At 36.3% G+C, this 21,746-nt stretch overlaps 1 long non-coding RNA gene across 1 annotated transcript in view; it reads right to left on the reverse strand.

The window, feature by feature from the left end:
• Positions 1-16,322, reverse strand: part of LOC139706533 (uncharacterized) — a 35,590-nt gene extending 19,268 nt beyond the window's left edge. Inside the window, exon 1 of the long non-coding RNA XR_011708151.1 lies at positions 16,213-16,322. This is a non-coding gene — a long non-coding RNA (uncharacterized lncRNA). The remainder of the gene's footprint in view (positions 1-16,212) is intronic.
• Between the last annotated feature and the right edge of the window lie 5,424 nt (positions 16,323-21,746).

Genomic DNA, 21,746 nt, shown 5'->3' on the forward strand with positions numbered 1-21,746 from the left:
TGAGATCATTTATTTGTTGGTTTTTTCTTTTTTTAAGGAATGAACTCCAAGCAATGAATTTTCCTCTTAGAACTGCTTTCAATGTGTCCCATAGATTCCGATATGTTGTGTCTGTGTTTTCATTTATCTCTAAGAATTTTTTAATATCCTCCTTGATGTCTTCTATAACCCATTGATCATTCAGTAACCTATTGTTCATTCTCCAAGTGATGCATGCTTTTTCCTTCCTTCTTTTATCATTGATTTTCAGTTTCATTCCATTATGATCAGATAAGATGCATGGTATTATCTCTACTCCTTTATATTGTCTAAGAGTTGCCCTGTGACATAATATATGATCTATTTTTGAGAAGGATCCATGTGCTGCTGAGAAAAAAAAGTGTAACTGCTTGATGTTGGGTAGTATATTCTATATATGTCAATTAAATCTAGGTTATTAATTGTGTTATTGAGTTCTATAGTTTCCTTATTCAACTTTTGTTTGGAAGATCTGTCCATTGGTGAGAGAGGTGTGTTGAAGTCTCCCATGATTATTGTATGGTGGTCTATTAGACTCTTGAACTTGAGAAGAGTTTGTTTGATGAACATAGCTGCACCATTGTTTGGGGCGTATATATTTATGATTGTTATGTCTTGTTGGTGTATGGTTCCCTTGAGCAGTATGTAGTGTCCCTCTTTATCCCTTTTGATTAACTTTGGCTTGAAATCTATTTTATTTGATATGAGTATGGACACTCCTGCTTGTTTCCGAAGTTCATATGAGTGATATGATTTTTCCCAACCTTTCACCTTCAGCCTATGTATGTCTTTTCCTATCAAATGCGTCTCCTGTAGGCAGCATATTGTTGGGTCTTGTTTTGTGATCCATTCTACTAGCCTGTGTCTCTTAATTGGTGAGTTTAAGCCATTAACATTTAGGGTTATTATTGAGATATGGGTTGTTCTTCCAGCCATATTTGTTTATTTCTGTTACTAAACATGGTTTGTTTTCCTCTTTGATTATTTTCCCCCCTTTACTGTACTACCACCCACTGCTGGTTTTCATTGTTATTTTTCATTTCCTCTTCCTGTAATGTTTTGCCGAGGATGTTTTGAAGAGATGGTTTTCTAGCTGCAAATTCTTTTAACTTTTGTTTATTGTGGGAGGTTTTAATTTCATCTTCCATCCTGAAGCTTAATTTCACTGGATACACAATTCTTGGTTGGAACCCATTTTCTTTCAGTGTTTGAAATATGTTATTCCAGGATCTTCTAGCTTTCAGAGTCTGTGTTGAAAGATCAGCTGTTATCCTGATTGGCTTACCCCTAAATGTAATCTGCTTCCTTTCTCTTGTAGCTTTTAAAATTCTCTCCTTATTCTGTATGTTGGGCATCTTCATTATAATGTGTCTAGGTGTGGATCTCTTATGATTTTGCACATTTGGTGTCCTGTAGGCTTCTAGGATTTGGGATTCTGTCTCATTCTTCAAGTCTGGGAAGTTTTCTCGTATTATTTCATTGAATAGATTGCTCATTCCTTTGGTTTGGACCTCTATACCTTCCTGTATCCCAATGACTCTTAAGTTTGGTCTCTTTGTGTTATCCCATATTTCTTGGATGTTCTGCTCATGGTTTCTTAATAGTCTTGCTGAGCTGTCTATGTTCTTTTCAAGTTGAAATACTTTGTCTTCATTGTCTGATGTTCTATCTTCTAAGTGTTCTACTCTGCTGGTAGTATTCTCAATTGAGTTTTTAAGTTGGTTTATTGCTTCCTGCATTTCTAGGATTTCTGTTTGTTTTTTATAACCTCTATCTCCCTGTATAGTTGATCTTTTGCTTCTTGGATTTGTTTATGTAATTCATTTTCGAAGTGATCTTTCATTGTCTGATTTTGCTGTCTAATGTCTCCTTGAGACTCCAGATCATCTGAAGCATGTATATCCTGAATTCTTTATCTGACATTCCATCTGCTGCAGCTATTACCTCTTCTAACGTTGAGTTGACCTGCATTGCTTGTGGTCCTTTCTTTCCTTGTCTTTTCATACTGCTCGCGTTTCTTTCTTCTTGGTGAAGCTGTTGTGTTATTGAAATTTTCCCCCTTTATATTTATATTGCTCTTGTATAGTTGAAAATTCTCCCTTGCAGGGGTGGGTGGCGGCTGTGCTCCTCCTCCAATTGGGGTGAACTGTCTACCACGCTGATGGGCCGCTGGGCCTGTTCCGGGCACGGGCAGTGGCTCTGCTCTGCCCCTACTCCAATTGAGGTGACGTGTCTACCATGCCGGCAGGCCGCTGGGCCTGTTCTGCCGGTCGGTCGCAGGTCTGCCTACCTTGCAGGCGCGGGTGGCGGCTCTGCTCTGCCCTTACTCTAATTGGGGTGACGTGTCTACCACGCCAGTGGGTCGCTGGGCCTGTTCCGGGCATGGGCGGCGGCTCTGATCTGCCCCTACTCCAATTGGGGTGACGTGACTACCACGCCGGCGGGTCGCTGGGCCTGTTCCGGGCGCGGGCAGCGGTTCTGCTCTGCCCCTACTCCATTTGGGGTGACGTGTCTACCATGCCGGCAGGCCGCTGGGCCTGTTCCGCCTGTCGGTCGCAGGTCTGCCTACCTTGCGGGCACGGGTGGCGGCTCTGATCTGCCCCTACTCCAATTGGGGTGATGTGACTACCATGCCGGCGAGCCTCTGGGCCTGTTCCGGGCACGGGCGAAGGCTCTGCTCTGCCCCTACACCAATTGGGGTGACATGTCTACCACACCGGCAGGCCACTGGGCCTCTTCCGCCGGTCGGTCGCAGGTCTGCCTACCTTGCAGTCACGGGCAGCGGCTCTGCTCTGCCCCTCCTCCAATTGGTGTGACGTGTCTACCTCCCCCGCGGACCGCTGGGCCTGTTTCACCGGTTAGTCGCAGGTCTGCCTACCTTGCAGGCGCGGGTGGCAGCTCTGCTCTGCCCCTACTCCAATTGGGGTGACGTGACTACCACGCCTGCGGGTCGCTGGTCCTGTTCCGGGCACGGGCGGCGGCTCTACTCTGCCCCTCTGGCTTGATGACAAAGTGAGAGAGACTCGGGTGTTTATGACTCACTTTCTTTACCAGGAGACCAACTGTTTCTGTCGCTGCTGGTATCGATAAAGTTTTCTCCTCCGCCGCTTTCTGATGACATCAGATCTCTGCCATGTTTTTATCCCATGTGAATGGCTGCTCATGATTTCTTAACATTCTCGCTGAGCTGTCTATGTTCTTTTCAAGTAGAAAAACTTTGTCTTGGTTGTATGAAGTTCTGTCTTCTAAGTGTTCTACTCTGCTGGTAATACTCTCATTTGAGTTTTTAATTTGGTTTATTGTTTCCTGCATTTCCAGGATTTATGTTTGTTTGTTTTTTATATCCTCTATCTCCCTATAGAGTTGATCTTTTGCTTCTTGGATTTGTTTATGTAATTCATTGTCAAAGTGATTTTTCATTGTGTGAATTTGCTGTATAATGTCTTCCAAGAGACTCGAGATCATCTGAAGCATGTATATCCTGAACTCTTTGTCTGACATTCCATCAGCTGCAGATATTACTTCATCTAATGTTGAATTGACCTGTATTGTTTGTGGTCCTTTCTTTCCCTGTCTTTTCATACTGCTCATGATTCTTTCTAGCTTTGTGAAACTGTTGTGTTAATGTTTTTCCCCTTATATATTTGTATTGTTCTTGTAGAGCTCCAAAATCCCTCTTTTGCGGAGAAAGACAATGTTAACAGTTCCCAATATCAACAGTACATTGTCTAAGCACAAGTTTTCATTATTAATACATTTATAGTTAGATTCTAAGTCTATAGATATTGGTTTTAATTATTACTTAAGAATATATTTATTAGTTTCATAAAAGGCATACCATATCTGGTGGCATATAGAAAACTTAATTTCAGATGAAGGATGTTATACTTAGAGGGAAAGGAGTGAGGGTATGTGGTTAAACTTAGAACCTTTGGAGAACTCTAACCAATAGACTAGTAATTTATGGAAGAATGTACAGACTCAACCTCCTATCTGTATTTAGATAGTTACCCTATGTATAGATTTTAAAAGTTAGGAGATTGAAAGTGGGATAGAGAGAATACAAATGAAAAAAAAGAAAAAATAATAACAAGGAAGAAAAGAGAAATAAGAGAAGGAAAAGGAAAGTAAGATAGAAATAAAGAAAAAAAATGGGGGAAAGTGGGGTATATGCAATTCCTCTATATTATATTACTTGGTAATTCGGTTGTTCATGCACAGTTCTTGGTTTCACGTATGTTGAAGTTGTGGAAGAGAGAGAAGAAAAGAGAGAAAGAAAGAGAAAAAAAAAGTCTCTCAGAACACTGTTTTCCTTGCTTCCAGTAGGTGGCGTTGTCTATTCCTAGCTTGAGCCTCTGTATTCAGGGTGGTGGGTATAGCCAGTGTGAAAGGACATGAGCTTCCACCTGAATCTTCCCTACTCTAGTCTCTGAGGTAGAAACCAGGTGCCTGTACAGTTGTTATTTTGCATTGATAGCTACAACCCCCAAAAGCTTGTGGGAAATATTTTGAGTTATCGCAGATAAGGGTGGGGGAATTGGAAACCGGGTACCTGGATCAGCCGCAGAACCACCCACACCCCCTTTGATGGGTTTTAAGGGTTGATGGGCTTCCTCCAGACTAGTACACGGGGCGGGGCCGGACTTCCTCCTCCCATCTGGCTTGGCGCGCGCCGGGCGTCTTCCTCCTCCCTGCTCCCTCTAATTCTACATGAAGCTCTCTACCACCACAGCTGAATTGGACTTCACATGAAGAAGAAAGAAATGACTGCACTAAGTCACTGAGATTTCATATTTACTTTACATTACGTTTACAGCATCTACATTAATTACAAAAGAAGGACATGGGGTTGTTTTGCCAATTCCAAACTGTAGACTTACTAAATTTGGATAAATTCATTTTAAACTTTACAACATGGCTTTTTTTTCCCATGATTCTTCTATGATGCTCTATATTTTCATTTATTTACCTTATTTTTAAAGAAACAATGAGAAAAAAATTAATGAAGGTAGAATGATAAAGTCTTTCATTCTGGCTGGCTGCATACTGGCCACTTAACTTTTTTATTTGTTTTTATTTGTTCTTTTTAGATATATATGACAGTGGAGTGTACTTTGACATATCCTACATACGGGGATTATAACTTTCCATTCTTGCAGTTGTACATGATGTGGAGTTACACTAGTGGTGTATTCATATATGCACATAGGAAAGTCATGTCCAATTCATTCTACTGTCTTTCCTATTCCAATCCCTTGTCCCTTCTCTTCATTCCCCTTTGTCCAATCCAATAAACTTCTATTCTTCTCTCACCCTTATTATGTGTTAGCATCCACGTATCAGATTTTGAGTATGTTACTCTTCCTTAACTGATTGAATTTTCCTTGACTCTTTGATTCCCTTTGTAAAGCAAGCTAAGCCTTCCTCCCGCACACATCCCTCATGCATCCATCATATCCCATTGCCTCTTTTGTACTTGTGTCTTATTCTGCCTTTCTCTAGTACAACTTCCTAGTGCTGAATTGTGGTGACAAAACTTCACTGTGCAATAATGTGCAATGATTTCTGCTCCTTTTAAATTTCTCCTTCAAATCATTGGTTGATAGGAACCATAGAGTCCTCTATGGCCATTCACTATCAACTTTAGCTCCATGTATGGCTCAGGTCTCTTCAACTGAGGTTTGACCATATTCATAGCAGCAAGGTAAGTTATAACTTTAATAGCTAATACCAGAATGCAAGCCTATGTCTTCTATCACCAAGACAGATTTTGCCCTAGGCCATAAAACAAACCACAATAAATTTAAAAGAATTCAAATCTTATTAGATATATCCTTCAACCATAATTGAATCAAATGAAAAAGCCAAAACTGAAGGTAAACAGGAAAATCTCTAAACGTGTAAAAATTAAGCAACATACACCTTAATAATCCATGATTCAAAGAGGAAGTGTTAACAGAGAATTTTTTTCAATGTGTAACACCAAATGAACATGAAAATGCAACCCATGAAAGCATGTGGAGTGCACCTAGCACAGTACTGAGGGGGTATGAACAGCATTAAATACTTACATTAAAAACAGATCACAAAGTCAATAATCTAAGAACTAGAAAAGAAAGTGCTTAGTAAAGTTGAAACAAGAATAGGAAAAGAAACACTAATGATAAAAGCAGAAATAAATTAATTAAAGTAAAATAATCAGAGATAATCAATAAAACAAAGAGCTAGTTCTTAAAAAATAATAATAAAATTGGTAAGCCTCTTCCAAGACTCACAAAATCAAAAGATGCAAATCACCAATATCAAAAACGAAACAGGAGATATCAGATTTTGCAGCTACTAAGAGAATAATAAGGAATAAATAATTTTATGCTCATAAATTTGACAACTTAGAATAAATGGGTTAATTCCTTAAAAAAAAATCACAAACTACTAAAATTCAACCAACATTAGAAATATAATCTGGATAATCCTATTGCAATTAGATAAATGAATTATGCATTAGATAAATGAATTATTAAAAATAAAGGAACTTACAGTTCAGATGGTTTCATGAGAGAATTTTCTATCAAACACTCAGAAAAAAACACCTATTTTACATAATATCTTTCAAGAAATAAAAAATAGAACACTTTCAACTTATTTTTTTGAGGGCAGTATTGCCACAATATAAAAAACAGACCCAAAGAAAAAAGAAAGAAAGAAACCTACTCATGAAAAGTTTCAATAATTATTAGCAAATTGAATCCAATAATGTATATATAAACAATATATACAGTGACTAAATGAGATTTACTCCAAGTATGCAAGGCTGGCTTGGCATTTAAAAATTAATCAGAGTAATTTACCATTACAGAGTAAATGGGAAAATTCATATAATCATGTCAGTTGATACCAAAAAAAGCATTTGACAAAATCCATTCCTATTAAGAATTTTTTTTAAATTCCAGCAAGTTAGGAATAAAGGAAATCTTCCTAAATTTTCTAAAGAAGATCTTAATAACAACAACAAAAAACCTATATCAGTCATACTTAGTGGTGAGTGACCAAAAGGTTTTCCTCCAAAATCAGAGACAAAGGAGGAATATCTCTTCATCATTCTTTTCCAACATAATACTGAAAATTCAAACCACTGCAGAAAAGCAGGGCGGGGTGGGGGGGGAGTAATAATGCTCAAGAGGCTTGTAGATTGAAAAGAAAGAAATGAAACTGTCCTCATTTACCCATGACATGGTTATTTATATAGAAAATTCCAAGAACTCCATACAAAATAAAAGACCCATTTATAAAGGTTACAGTATATAAAGGATACAAGACCAACATACAAAAATTCACAGTTCTATACACTAACAATGAACATAAAGAAACCAAAATTTAAAACAGAATATTAATTACAATCATATCAATGAAAATAAAAAAACTTAGGGATAAACTTAACAAACATGTACAGGAACAATATTCTGAAAATGTAAAGCACTGATAAATCAAAGAAAGATCCAAATAAATTAATGTCTCATACCGTATTTATGGATTCAAAGATATAACATAGTAAAAATGTCAATTCTCCTCAAAATTTAATTCAATTCCTATCAAAGTCACAGCAAAGTTTTTGTAGGTATAATTAAGCTTATTCTCAATTTCAATAAAGAAGAAAAAAGTGGAAGGAATTCCTCTGACTTTGAGATTTGCTGCTGAGAGCCACAGCTGAGTCAGAATGGCCCCTGGCATTTTGCCAATAGTATTGATTGACAGGCAAGGCATTACTATCCGCCTTGGCTGCTACTTTGCAGTTCTCACGCTACTTTGCAGTTCTCACGCTACTTTGGAGTTCTCATGGGGATTCCCGGGGATTCCTGGAGAGTTCCCATTGGTTGGGAACTTGTCAAAATTAAAAAATGCTTGACTTATTAAAATCCACATAAAAAGATAAAAAGACAAGGTACAAACTGGGAGAAAATATTTTTAAATTACATCTCTGACAAAGGATCAATTTCTGGACTATATAAATAATTCTGAAAACGCAATTACTAAAATACAAAAAAAAATACAGTTAGAGAATAGGTAAAAGACATTTCACCAAAGAAGATATATAGATAACAATAGATACACGGAAAGATGCTCAACATCAATAACCATGAAAGAAATGCTAATTAAAACTACAATGAGGACTAGGGTTGTGGCTTAGTAGTACAGCACTTGCCTAGCACACGTGAGGCACTGGGATCAATCTCTAGCACCACATTAAAAAACAACGACAACAACAACAACAACCTAAATAAACAAAATAAAGGTATTGTGTCCATCTACAACTAAAAATATTTTTTAAAACTACAATGAAATATCATACATACCAATTAGAATGACTACAATAAAAAATAATGACAAAAGGAAATTCTGGCAAAGATGCTAAGGATCTGGATTACTCAAACATTGTTAATAAGAATGTAAAATGCTACAGTTATTCTTAAAAACTTGAAAAATTTCTTAGAGAATTAAATATACAATTACCATATGACCCAAATTTTCAATCTTAGATATTTATTCCAGGGTATTAAAATCTATGTTCACACAGAAAACCTACACAGCTATACCTACGCAACTTTATTTGTAATATCCAAAAAGTAAGGGGGAAACCCTCATATAATTGTACTGTGGTTCAACAAACTGTGCAGTCATACCTTGCAATACTCAGCAATAGAAAGGGGTGGACTACTGATATGACTTAGTAACTCTTCCAAGTTTATATTGAGTGAAAAGAAGTCAGTCCTCAAATATTATATATCATATGAGTCCAATTACAAACACATGCATATGCATGTCTGTATGCATGTATACATGTGTGTGATAAAATTTAGAGAAGGAGAAGTAATAGTTGCCATGGTTTAGAGATAGGATGAGGGATGGTGGGGGTTGGAGAGGAGTCATAAAGGATAAGACAGTGGGAGTGTGATTAGTACAGTGAAACCAAGTGGAGGGATCCTAATGGTAATAAAACAGTAGTGTATTTTTACTGTGATGAGGATTATATGAGACTACACAGGTAATAAAATTACATAGACCTACCCATGCATTCAAAGGCACACACACACACACACACCCCTACAAGTAAAACTGGTGAAATCTAAGGGGCTGGGGCTTTTAGCTCAGTGGTAGAGCACTTGCCTGGTACATGTGAGGCACTGAGTTCAATTCTCAGCATCACATAAAAATAAATAAATAAAATAATGGTATTGTGTCCATCTACAATTAAAAAATAAATAATTATATTGTATCCATCAACAATTTAAAAGTATATTCTTTTAAAAAATGGTGAAATCTGAATAAAATGAATGATTATATCAATATCTATATGCAGGTTTTAATAACATCATAATTTTACAAGATGTTATCACTGGTAAAGAGTATAAGGTTTTGCTAAGAATTATTTTTTACAATTTCATGAGTACCTACAAATTTCTCAATAAAGTTTCAATTTGTAACTGGGCATAGTGACACACAGCTGTTATCCCAGCAACTAAGGAGGCTGAGGCAGGAAGATCACAAGTTCAAGGCCAGCCTCAACAGATTAGTGAGATCCCTCAGCAACTTAGCAAGACCCTGTCTCAAAATTTAAAAATAAAAAAGCACTGGGGATGTAGCTCAGTGATAAAGTTCCCTGGGTTTAATCCTCAGTACAAAAAAAAAGTTTTTCTTTATATCTGTAATAAGCAATGTCTCGCTACCAAAAGTCTCTACTTGTGTGCCACTATATCACCAGCACTTAATGAGCAGCCTTCTCACTTTGCCCAAAACTGAGGATTTTCCAGATGTGGCACTTTCTTTCTTAAAATTGGGACTGTGATTACAGAAACACACAGTTGTTAGATTTTTATTAATTGTTTAAAAACTGTGAGGAGTTCTTTAAAATGGTTAAGATGCTAAACAATGTTATATATTTTTGCCACAATTTTTCAAAGTGGAGGAAAAAACTGGGACAGTCCCAGGCAGACTGAAAAAAGTTGTTTTCACCCTAAAACCATCACACCAGCAATAGAATATTATGTTGGAATCCCATGTTGGCAGAGAATACTACTCTTTTGCAAACTTGAACATAGCACACTTTCTTTATTCCTCTAGGACAGCTGAACGCAGCTAAAGGATTAACGAAGATTTTACTGAAGCTTAGAATCAAAAGACTGAAACTCCACATATGCACTGTCCTTGGAATACATAAGGACAGGACAGGCTCCAAGGTCTCCAAAAAGCAAGGTCTCTAATTAAACAGACTATTTAGTTTTCAGTTGCTTATTATTTATGATTTTAAAAGACATTATCATTAAAAACTTTTTAGAAAAGTCTTGCAATTATTGCTGTCTGGTGTCTGCAGAACATAGAGACACCATATTTTATACACACACACATACATACACACATATGTAATTCACTAATTAAAATGATAAAATAATATGGTAATAGAAGAGAGATCAGTAGAGTAGAGCAAGATATCAGTGGGAGGAAAAGGGAAGGTACCAGGGAATAAGATTGAACAAATTATTTTTATGTACATGTATACATATGGTATAATGAATCTCAATATTGAATATAATAATAATGCATCAATAAAAAATTGAGGGAAAATATTTAGCTGAGGCTTCACCTCTTTGCCACCTTCTTTGGCCCTCTGTCTTTAGGCAGAGCTTGGTAGACCTTTCTACTCTGAATGCTTTCAGATATAGCAGGCTTGTTATTTAAAAAGAGAGTGACCCAGAGTTCTTCCACTTGTCTAAGAACTCTTGCTCATGGTTTTATACCTGCTTCAAAACCTGATTTTTGAATGAATGCATGCATAAATTCAAGGGGCAATCTAGAACCAACAAATCAAGTATTAGGGAAATTTTCTTTCGTTTTTTTTTTTTCCACATCTACCTTTAGACCTAACAACTGCACCTGCATCCTCTCTATGGCTTCTGTCATGAATCAGATTGGTTTCAGTGGATCCCAATGTTAATTTGCCAAGACACACACCATAGAGAAAGCAATAGGATGCAACCTATGCACAAAACAAACTCCTCCTCCCCAGGACACAGTGTGAGACAAGTGTTAAGTTGTAACTTCTCCTTTGTCTACATTTCATTCCCACTTACCTTAAAATAATTGGAACATAATATAAATTAGTCACTCTCCAAGTTTCTCCTTCTAAAAAAAATAAAAAGTATCCTTTTAATTAGAAAGTGCAAAGGATAAAAAAAAAATTCTTATTAAAGTTGGATGTGACTTGAGAGTTCCTTGTGATCAAATTCCATAAGCAGGAAAATGTTACTGAAGGGAACATATTCTGTACCCTCTGAATCCCGTCAGAACTAATGGCTAGTGTTAAAATAAAAATAAAAAAGTCTTCTCTCAAAACTCAATTGTTATTAGAACATCACCACCAAGATCCCAGTTGAGAACTTTTTAAATTTCACATTCTTCATAATTACAAAGAAGATTCAACTTCGAGTTTTATTTATTTAAATCTCCTTTAAAATATATAAAAGAGGGCTGGGGTTGTGGCTCACTGGTAGAGTGCTTGCCTAGCATTCATGAGGCACTGGGTTCTTTCCCCATCACCACATTAAAAAAATAAAAATAAAAAATAAAGATATTGTATCCGTATACAACTGGAAATACTTTAAATATTTATATATATAAATAAAAGATGTTTTTTCCTATGTTAAACTTCAGAAAATGTACTATCATTTTTGCTTGTAATATTATATAATGAATCTATCAAAGTTGATGGGAGTTAAAGAAATGCAATTACAAACCTCAAACCTAATCAATTCTCAAAATCTATTTCAAGATAATTTAGTAAATTAATGTGAGCCTATCTTTCTTCATCAATAAAATGTGTTTGATACTATATATTTTATGTTATTATTATACAAATGAAAGGCTATTTAGGTCATGTAGCATAGTGCCTACCATTAAAAAAATTTACAATAACTCATGCATTGAGAATTAAATTTCCTAATTAAAAAAATGATTAACAGAAACAAACTAAAAACAGCAACAAATACACCACGTGCCATTTTTTCTTGTTTTGACATTAATTGACTAAAATATTGCCATGTAGTCAATACCAATTTTTTTATTACCACTCTTTTTTTCTTTAAATAGATTTGATTTTTTAATATTTATTTTTTAGTTGTAGTTGGATACAATACCTTTATTTCACTTACTTATTTTTATGTGGTGCTGAGGATTGAACCTAAGGTCTCACACGTTCGAGGTGAGCACCCTACTGCTGAGCCACAACCCCAGCCCACTACTACCACTCTTAAACTAACTGGCAGAGTATTTTAGTTTATGTTTCAGGAAGGAGGAACCAACTGGCTTTTCAAAGTGACTGTCATGCTTCCAATCCATATTTTACATGCCTGTTCAATTTGAATTTGCATTTTATTCATTTTGTTTTATAGTGGAAAATAAGAAGCAGTAATAAAACCAGTAACAACTATCATTTGAGCCAAAAACTACTGATTGACCTTTGCCTTTTTTTATATTACAGGAAAGAATTATTAATTTTTAGACTTTTGAAAATACCAGTACAGACATCAAAAATAATAAAAAATTGGGAGAGGAAGGGAGAGAGAAAAAAAAGAGAAAGAGAGAAAAAAAACAGCTGTAGAGACATTTTGTGGATTTCTTGACCTTATTTTGGATTGGAAGCCTTGCTTCAGGGAATTTAACGTGTGTTTTAGCTTACACTTGGACTTCTGGGTCATGTCCCTCTGGTAGTTAAATATGTTCAGAGAATCTTGGCTTTCTCAAGGCAAGACAACTTTTAAAAATGAAAAATGAAAGAAATCAAAATAACTTTTTAACTAAGAAAGTATTTACTATTTGTTTTTAAGAAAGTTACCAAAATATTTTAAAATTGTCTCAAAAAAATAATTTCATATCAGATTTTTTTGTGCAAGGAATTCTACTTCCTTATTCTGTCAGGAAAGTTGTAATTCTCCTTAGGATAAATGAAAGCATGACTACTTAGTGTTAAAAATCTAAAAAAAAGGGGGGGGGCTTTTAAAAATGACTGTCAGAGCTCATTAGTTAGGGCCCTACTTCCCCACCATGAATTTCTGTGATTCTTTTCCTTTCCTTCCACGCTTTTGCTTTTCATACAGATCAGGGTTCTCCCATTACCCTTGAACAGATATGAGAAACTCATTATTAATATCTGCCTTTCATTTTGCACAAGCTTAATGGATCTGAATCCCTTGAGAGCAGAGGACACAAATAGGGAGTGCGCATTCACAAATCCTCCAAAATGTGTTCAGAACCCACTATCATTCTGCCACCCTTAATTCCATGTTAGACTTTGTTTGAAAATCAGATATGACCATCTTGGTTTTTAACTAGTAGTTTGGTTATATACCAACATGAAATGTTGGTGCTTCATCCACTAAGTGGATCCAAAGGCATCAGCAAGTCATAATTTTTTGTTGTTGTTGTTCAGAGAGTTGTTGGGGGGGTGCTGCTAATAAACATTATTTTCTCAAAGTTTAGTTTTCCTCCAATGCATATTATATACTTTTGGAGCCTACTATTTATTACTGTAATATTTCCAATCTACTGTTCTCTTAAGCAATTCTAGAACAAGCTATATTTGCTTTGATTTGCACACTCTGTTTTCTTTTTCTAAAATTCCTCTTTTCTTTCCTTATCTTCCTACTCTCTCTTGTTCTATCAAAATTCTCTTGACCTTTCAAGTGACAGACTAGATATTTAATCTCAGCTTCCTTTTCTGACCATGTCCTTTATCACCCCAAGCCTCATCTAACAATTTGTCTCAGATACTTTCATTGGACCAGGTTCATGTGTATATCAGAGCTTTACCCTTCTGTAACATCACCTCCTTCTCACTATTATTTTCAATATGTGATGAGCTCCAAGACAGCTACTGAGGTATGGTGTCCTCAAGAGCTACTCATGGAACATATTCATTCAACCACGTGACATGGTGGTCATTTAAGAGATGTTTATTTATTAAGTGACACAAATGAGTGCTAGCATGTCAAAACAACTAAAGAAACTGTGAATGATTCTTAAAGAAAAAGTTGGAAAGAATTGATCATGTTAATTCAATAGCTTCTCTTCCCATAGATGCCTGTGATTGCGATTTTTAAAATACACATAAATTGTATGATTCTTTATTTCCTAGAAAAATTGCTCCAAATGTAACCTAAAACATGACTTCCTGGAACTCATCCACATGAACAAATTTTTTAAAAATACAATCTCTGTTTATTTCTGAGGTTGTTAAGATTTTTTTTTTTTTTTTTGTATATTGCTAGTGCTCTCCTTGGCACACTTCTACCTGGCTCAAGTTGCTTCTACAACTTTCAAATATAGTATATAAGAACTGACAAGAAAGAATGAGATATTCTCAACCACAGAACTCTTATCTTCTTATTAATAGCCTTATTCTCATTCTCAGACTTAATCCTCAATTCCTTAGAAAGAATAACTAAGAACAGAGTAGGGTCGAAGAGCATGAGAAGAAGATTAACATTAAACAGGGATGAGAGGTGGGAGGGAAAGGGAGAGAGAAGGGAAAATGCATGGAAACGGAAGGAGACCCTCAGAGTTATACAAAAGTACATACAAGAGGAAGTGAGGGGAAGGGGAAAAATAATACAAGGGGGACAAACGAATGTCAGTAGAGGGGGCAGAGAGAGAAGAGGGGAGGGGAGGGGAGGGGAGGGGTGATAGTAGAGGATAGGAAAGGCAGCAGAATACAACAGACACTAGTATGGCAATATGTAAATCAATGGATGTGTAACTGATGTGATTCTGCAATCTGTATATGGGGTAAAAATGGGAGCTCATAACCCACTTGAATCAAATTGTGAAATATGATATATCAAGAACTATGTAATGTTTTGAACAGCCAACAATAAAAAAAAAAAAAAAAAAGAATAAGCTTCCCAGGAGAAAATTAAGCATTGCCATCACACAAGTTCATCATCCAGGGGGAGTGTTAGGCCATCCTATCTAACCCATTTCTCCAGGGGAGAAATTTCAAATAGCTTTCCACAGATTATAGATCCATGTGGTTAATATTCCTTAAATAAAGGTAGCAGAATGTTCAATCTCTGTTCCTTTGAGGAAGAATTTATTTAAAATTCAGTTTTCCTTTGCGAACCTGGAGGATTCTCTTTAGTCATTTGAAAAAGGACTTTTATTAAAGGGCCCCTTTAGTTGAAATTTAAACATGGCTATCAATATCACTCACTCCCTACATGTGAGAACTCTAACCTGGGGTGCATAAGATGCCTGAGAAGGTCTAGAAAAATATTTCAGGAATGAAAATGGGAGTGGTGATAGTAATGCTAGTGATGGTGGCAGTGATGGTGTTGAGGTCACAGCAGTGACAATGGTGATGGTTTGTGGTGGTGACAATGTTTGTGGTTGCTGTTGGTGGTAATGGCCATGTGCTAGTGCTAGTGACTGAGGTCATGGTGGGTGGTAGTAGTAATAGCGATGGTGATGGTGATAATGGTAATGATGGGTGTTGGCAGTGATGATAATGGATTAGTAGTTGGTTGTTGATGCTAATGGCTGTAGTAACATTGTCAGTGGTGGTGATTGTAGTAGTTATGATGGTGGTGGGGTTACAATAGTGGTGGGGTGACAGTGGTGGCATTTGTGTTTAAATTCTGTTTTTGATGGTGTTGGCAATAGCTATGGTGCTCTTACTTTAGAAACTCTGCACAAAATTGTAAAGGGCAGCTTTAAACAAGATACTGATAACTCTTATCCATGAATATCCAAGAGAAACTGAGATATCAATAAATACTAAGAGAAAAAAGTCTTCCATTTAGACTTAGGTAATAGGGTGTCTAAAAATGTGCCTAGGTCCTTCAGAATAATTTCTTCTTGGATGCCATGTGGCATCTGCCCCTGTCTCCTCACCCTCAGACCGCACATATCACCTTTCATTTACCCTTTGCATTATTTGTCTAAAACAAACCAACTGCCATTTCCCCTGGAAAGCCCCCTTCACAGTGTCCCTATCATAGTTTCCATGGCTTCTGAGTATTTATCACAGTTATGAACACTTATTTATCTCTCTAGTAAAATAAGAGAGATCCCTGAAAACAGACAAAACTATGCCTTTTTGTCTTTGTATTCCCAACATATCCCACAGAGCGTGAAACAAATGTTGAATACCTGTAGGAAAGTCAGAGTGAATGTCTCTATAAGATGATAGGCTTCTTTGAGGGAAAAGATCACATATTTCTCCTCTTTGTGATTTTTCTCTCTGCTCCTCCCCCAGTGTTGTCTGCACAATGGGTACCTAATAAAAGGAAAGTTTTTAAAATAGCTCGAATATTCATTTGATTCACAAAACAACATGGAAATGGGTAGAAATATTAATATTACAAGATTTCTTCCATTCCTGAACTTCAGTGGTATGAGGCTGGTATAAGTCATAGGGGAGAAAGAATATTGATATCCAAGGATGTCTTACTTCAGTCACACTTATTTAAGGAGCAGAAACCTAGATGAGCCCAGGCCTCATTATCCCTTCTCTATGGCTCCTTTCACAAGTATATTAGCTTTCTGTGATTTCAGTTCTGTCTCTTCTTCTGTCTTTTTTTATGCAGTAGAAAGCATTTAACACAACAATCCTCCTTCGGTAAGACAGACTTAATAGTAGTTCAACTATTTCTGGTTTTAGGAGTCACCTCCTTTCCAACTAAATCAGAGGCAGTCACCTTGGAAAATAGCACCTGCAAAGATGCAGAAAGAAATGATTTGGTCCAGATGGTAATATTTGGCAGTTGCCAAAAGATTTACATGGCCACAGCTTTAGGCCAAATCAGTTCCATCACACCTTTGCCTGGAGATGGGCTGAAAACAAAAACATGGTCAATTCCCAAGGCCTTTATAGTTTCTTTAATATAGATTCTCATCCACTATGGACACTGTAGTAGAACCAGAGATCAAAACAACTGGTTTTTATGATTGTTTGCTTGTTCCCTCTGACACCGCTTGCTGAAAGAAAAGGAGGTGAATGATTTCCAACTTGGGTTCAGCTCTCCTGAGACGCTTGTGGTTTCATGAGCCTGAAAACTGTACAATCATTCCCCACACTGCTTTGTCCACAGCGGTCACAGGATCCCCTGCTCCCACAGCAATCCTCTAAAAGCCATTCCTTCCAGGAGAGCCAGTTCAACCATCAGCCAAGAGTCAACCTTGATAAATACGATTTTAATAAGTACTAGAAAATCAGGAAATTGCAGGCTCTTGGCTTTTGTGATTTTTATCATCCCGCGTTCCCTACAGAGAGCCGAAGATGAGCCAGTAACATGTCATCCTTTCCATCAAAGCCCTGCAAAAAAGTCAGTGTGGAAGAGACGTTTTCCTGTCAGGTACTACTGTATATCAAATGTATCCACCTCTCAGAGAAAAAGATGAAATTAATTTGAAAACAAAGAGAAGAGTCTGTAGCAACACTGGCAGAGGACAAGGTTTATAAGCTGGCCCAAGGGTACTCCAAATCTACCATAAGGGAAACATCTGACAGAGAAAAATGTGTGCTGGCAATTTGTTTGATTGTAATTTCAATGAAAAATTGAAACCATACTTCCATGGGATTAGACTTCCCTCATTCACCAGAAGGAGGTTCCTGTTAACAAATATGGACCATGTTAGCATCCCCCGCACTTCCACTTTCAGGCTGCTTGCCCGTAGATGTACATTGTGAGTTTCAGATACAGTGACATAGAAGAAACATCCTCAATGTGGCCAGAGCCAGTAGAGTTGGTTTTTAATACATTGAGGACTTAAGTGGTTGCAACTGTGGCAAAAGTGGACATGTGCACTGCAGATACAATATTAATTAGAGGAATAAATAAGTCCAAAGTGTTTCCTTCCTGAGAGATAATAAGACTCTCTCAATGGTGTGCAAAAGAGAGCTACAGTTTGCCCAGGATAGTATAACACTGAATGATGGGAAGTCCCTCTCATTTATTTTCCCCAAGAGCCATATCTTTATTTTGTCATACACAGGAGAATGGTATAAGGAAAATGGTCATTTTCATGGTTTGCAAAAGAACAAATGTTTGGTAAGGAAAAGCAGTGCACTAGAACCCAAGGGGTCCTTCATAATACGTGTTTGCAAAGAATACCAGAACTGTTTACAGCGTGTAAATATCCCAAGGAGTCAGTCAACACAGTGATAATTAATGTGTTTAAAGATTAATGAGCTCAAGACCAGTATATGGAGAACACAGCTGACAATTCAGCAATGCAAGGGCTGGAAGAATGAACTATTTTGTCTGTGTTTCTATTTACTCACTTTTGACCGGACCTGCTGCCTGTCCTGCATTATGGTCCCCATTTGCCTCTTTCACAGAACTCTAACCATCCACAGAAACATACGGATATTAACTGCCTGTAATAAGGTGTCTCATAGAAAAACCAAACCTTGGAACACACAGAGGATTCTCTGTTGCAAAGGTGTTATTTCACTGCATAAATATTTGAATAATTTGACAGCCTTTGCAAGAGAAACAGCTCATAGGGTTGGGGAAGGAGAACACAGGTGAAGGTCAATCCCTTATGAAGGGTCCCCAGCCAAAGAATCTTCTATAGCCTGCAATGAAATACACTTTCTATACAACCTCCAATTATGTTATGTAAGTTCCCAGAGGGCAGGAGCCATGTCTTTTAAGTATTGACTTATCTGGTACATGGAAGATGCTCAGTTCTCAGTTAATGGAGTCGAGTAAACTGCCTGTTATATAAACTCTCATTTTACAAAATTCAAAAGGTAACAGGCAAATTGAGAATCCAAGAGGATTTTTAATAAAAAAAAAAGTTAATAAGACTTATGACAACCAAAGAAAATATGACTTGACTGGTTTTTTAGATATTAAATAGAGGCTCACTCCAGCTCCACCAAGGGCAGTTCAAGCCTGACTTGTCTTCATATATTTCTTCTGTTGTTTCACTGGGTAGTGTCATGGCTTGAAATTATCATTTATTTCCAAAGAGGCTAAATCAGTATGAGTGTAGACATTAAGAAGTATCACTTCAATAATTCTAACTGCTGTCTGCCTCCACATAACATTTAGTCTGGCCATGGAGGAAATAAAAAATTAATTCATCACATTTCTTTGAATATATAGAAGCAAAAGTCAGGCAGAGCATCAAAAGCCCTATACATTTCTGGCTTTCTCACCTCATTTTGTACAGGAGCTATTCTTCAAAGAGGGATGATGACCTTTTTTCCATATCTTTCTTGATCCAATAAGGCAGAGCACAAATCTTGGGAGAAGACAACATATATTATAAAAGGACCAAGGGAGAATTTTTTCTTCTGCAAATGGATACTACAGCTGTGCTAGATTATGATGTTGCTTTGGGTCAAAATGGCTAAATGAAAACTTGGTTATTTTAATAATTAATTAAAACTGAGAAAAAAAGAGTTGTTTTAATTTTTTTTCTTTCCAATGTAATAAATGGCAAACAGAAGAAATTGAAATAATCAGAAACACACAGATTTGTTCTCAAAGTGCCAGCCCTGTATCTAAAGTATCAACATAGCCATCACTATTATCATCATCACCAGGAAACTAGTTCACAATGCAAATTCTTAGGCCTCTCCAGACCTATTGTATTAGAAATTCTAGGGAGAAGCCAAGCAACCTGTGTTTTCTCAAACCATCCAGGTGTTTCTGAAACTTGCTATAAAATTTGAGAACCACTACTGTAAACTAAAGACAAGGCAGAGTATGCTAATTGGTGAAGACAAATGCTTGCCAGATGGAGAGGATTTGGGGGGAAAAAGGCACTAACAAAAAGATGGAATAATACAGTTACAGACGGTAGATTGACTAATAAAATAATATTTTTAAATCATGATCTTTAAATATGTATCCAACCTGATCTATAAAACCTGGGTCTTACAGCATTTATTAATTCTTGAAATTCTACTTTAATATTGAGTAAGAAGTGAAGTCCTAAAATTAAAAAGAAGCATTATATTTTACTTATTTAGACACCTAGCTACATAAATTCTAAGCATTAAAAGCAAAAATTAAGAGAACCTAAAGAACAGTTTTTCTTAACAAATTCTAGAATTTAGTAATCAAAATAGTTCTCCCCAGATGAATAGTTTGAAATTATAATAATGAATTTTAGTTATATTGTTAAGTAATTGAAATAGTTTACATAAATAAGATGTACATATTTTTTTAATTTCTTGTTTTTTTAGAGACCTTAAAAATCAATTTTCATCTCCAGGAATGATATAAAAGCAATCCAGTCAAATAGCAGAGACACATTAGCTTCAAGTCTACCTTTGGTCTCAGTCTGAGTTCAAAAATGAAATTTTTATAAAAATGTTTATTTCTTAGTCCAATATAATTTTATAAAGCATAAGGCGGTTGCTAAAGAATCAAGCATTTAAGAGATAATATGCTTCACCACAAAGAATTGATAAATATTTGAGGAGATAAACATGTTTAATCTGACTTCAGTATTATGCAATGTACATGTTTCAAACATTGCACTGAACCCCATGAATATGTACAACTTTTATATTTTTGCTTATCAATCTTTTTTAAAAGAGGCAATATGCTAGAGAATATATTTTAAATACTTTCAGTTGAGTTTTTAAATTAAATTTAAGCCCCACTCTGACTCTTTTGTGTTGTATGTCTTGAGACAAGTCTCTTAATCTTCCTGAGACATACTCCTTACTGATAATCTTCATATAATCAGACTTTTATAAAAAGACTGTGAGCATAGATGGGATGATGCATGGAGAAGTCTTGGTAAAGTTTAGTTTGTGTGCTAAAAGAACAAGAGATAGCTTTTAAAAATTTAGATTGGTCATATGCTTTAATAAGTGTTCTTTCAGAACCATTTAGCATAAGATCTTTGAAATACACATTGCCAATATATTACAACATTCCCTGAGGAATCATTAATTTTTTTATCAGCAAATTAAAATTTTCACTCTCTGTTAAACATAATGGCTAACTTAGCTTGTTTGAACTGTCTTAAACTTTTTTTGTTGTTGATAGTAAAATGTTTGTTGAATTTAAATTATCATTCATTAAAAGTAGCCAAAAATGACCTTGGTAAGCATTATTTTGGCTTATTCTATTACAGGGAGCAATTGTAAAGGGAAATCCTTGGCCTTCTATGTTCACTTAGCAATTTATATCCCAGAATAGAGATGCTCTAAGAACTGTTTTGCAATATCTCTGTCCTTCCAACAAATCTAAGGGCCAGGATGATGTAGCCTTTGGGAAAAGGAGACACTTGGGAGCTGTAAACAGAACAGCAGCCTAAACGCTCAGGTGACCTGGAACCACAGACAGATCATCACACACACATGTGCCAAACAAGAGCAAAAGCCTAATGACACAAAACACAGCTGAGAAATGAGTGAATCTGATGAACTTTTGCACCATTCCTGGGCAGAATACAATCAAGTACAACGAAGCCTAAGAGATTCATTGAGATCTTACGAAAACTTTACCACTCTTCAATCCCCAGAGAATCTAGTTATCAGAAAAATGTAATCTGCCATCTGGTTCATTCTACCTATCAAAACTAATCCAATTTCTAGGAGAAATACTGTCCCCCTACCCCATTTTGCTGACGGTAATATTTGATGAAATGTACTATTTAAAGCTGATGGGCTGAGGTAGGGTAATTCCCCCTCAAATGACCTGTTAGTTCTA

This window comes from Marmota flaviventris, chromosome 7, assembly GCF_047511675.1.
Source record: "Marmota flaviventris isolate mMarFla1 chromosome 7, mMarFla1.hap1, whole genome shotgun sequence".
Classification (NCBI taxonomy): Eukaryota; Metazoa; Chordata; class Mammalia; order Rodentia; family Sciuridae; genus Marmota; species Marmota flaviventris.